Genomic DNA, 2,220 nt, shown 5'->3' with positions numbered 1-2,220 from the left:
TATTCTACACAGAAGCCATCTGGTGCCAATGCATTCATGCTGGTTGAGGCAATTTTGGCGACTCTGAATGTATTAGTAGAATTTGTATCTTATGGTTGCACATATGTTCCACTAAGTCAGTGATTAGCAATGTTCAGATTTTGATAACTGACATTTTTTCTAGTTCCATTAATTGTTGGGTTGACTTTCTCATATATAATTGTGACTTTTGTATTTCTCTCTATAATCCTGTCACATGTTACTTCAGGTCTTTTGAAGCTCCATCATTATCAACATATGCATTTATGATTGTTACATCTTCATTTGAATTTCATTGCATCATTATGAAATTCTGTCACTAGTAAAAATTCTTTTTTGTTCAAGTCTATTTTACCTGATACCAAAATAGCCACTAGAACTTTATGTTAATTATTGCCTTTTAAATATTTTCATAACACTTATTTTCTACTTACCTGTGTCTGTATAAATAGCATATATCTTAATCTTGCTTTTGTTTATCTAGTCTGGTAACCTGTGCCTTTTAATGCTTTGCCATTAATGTTTATTATAATAACTGCTACATTTGTTTAACATTACACTGCTGTTTGCCCCCTCCCCCTTTCTTGTCTTCTTTTGAATTCTCAGCTATACTCAGTGTGTCTCTAGAGCTCTGTTGTCCAATACAATGATCATCAGCCACTTTTGGCTACTAATTGCTTAAAATGTGGCTAACCCAAAGCACAACAAACTAAGGTCTAAAATATACACAGGGCTTTGAAGATTTAGTGTGAAAATAGAATATTAGCTATTATTAGCATTAATTAGATCATTAAATTTATCAAAATTACATGTGAAATGACAGTATTTTATATATGCAACAGTAAATAAAATCACTTACTAGCATTAATTTTAACTATTAATTTTTACCTTTCTGATGCAGCTACTCAGGTTTTTAGATTGCATATATAATTTAAGGTCCTGTGGGACCATACTGCTCTAGACTAGTGGATCTTAACCTATGGGTTGAAACCCCTTTGAGGGGGGTTGAACAACCTTTTCACAAGGGTCCCCTAAAACCGTCAGAAAACAGATACTTTTTTTTTTAAGATGCATTTATTTATTATATGTAAGTACACTGTAGCTGTCTTCAGACACCCCAGAAGAGGGCATCAGATCTCATTACAGATAGTTGTGAGCCATCATGTGGTTGCTGGGATTTGAACTTAGGACCTTTGGAAGAGCAGTCAGTGCTCTTAACCGCTGAGCCATCTCTCCAGCCCAGAAAACAGATACTTATCATTTACAATTCTTTATATTTACATATTACAATTCAACCAGTAGTAAAATAACACTTATTAAGTAGCAACAAAAATAATTTTATAGTTGAGGTTCTGTAATTTAATTATTTATTCTAGCTAGCTCCTATACAAGACACAAAATCCTGGTATTTTATTTATAAACTGTAAGCTTAGACTGGGCAGCTTCCAAGCTATTCTGATTTATACCCCACCAATAATTCCTATGTTACTCTGTTTTAGTCTTACCCAGGCTACCTTTTCACCCCATCAGTCTGTCCTCCAGGGGCACTTCTCTGTGGACACGTACTCATGGCCCATCTCCTCTCATTGCAACCTCCTCCTCTCCCCATTGCCTTTCTCCTGCTTTCCCTGGTCTGTCCTGAGACCCCTTACTGGATCCTCAAGTCCTACCTTTCCCTCTCTCCTGCCCCATCAGAGTTTCTAGCATTTAATTAACCAATTAGCTTTAAATTGAGAGCAAGGTTTACACCACAAAGGCTGGTGTCAGTGAGAATTCTCTCATCTGGAGGCAACCAAATCTTCAGGATTCAGAATTTAGCCTTTGTGTACACAGCCAACAGACTAAGCCCCAACAGGTGTCATTAATACAATACCAACTTGTATTTAAGGGTCACAGCATTAGGAAGGTTGAGAACCACCACTCTAGACACTTTGGCGTGCACATAAAATTTCCACAGGCTTTATATATTCCTGTTATATATAACATTTCTCAGAAAATATGGAAACTAAACTGGGGGTGTAACCTGCTGGCTGTATGCTCAAATAGAATGTGATTCCCAGCAGCTCAGCAAAACCATGTTGGGAGGCAGATACTGGAGACATAGCTTAATTGATTTCACACCTGCTTAGAAAACATAAAGCCCTGGGTTTGATTAGTACCAAATAAAACCAGACATAATTCTGCACACCTGTAATTCTATCA

This window comes from Apodemus sylvaticus, chromosome 7, assembly GCF_947179515.1.
Source record: "Apodemus sylvaticus chromosome 7, mApoSyl1.1, whole genome shotgun sequence".
In the NCBI taxonomy this organism is placed as follows: Eukaryota; Metazoa; Chordata; class Mammalia; order Rodentia; family Muridae; genus Apodemus; species Apodemus sylvaticus.
Note: the sequence above shows the minus strand (reverse complement) of the source record.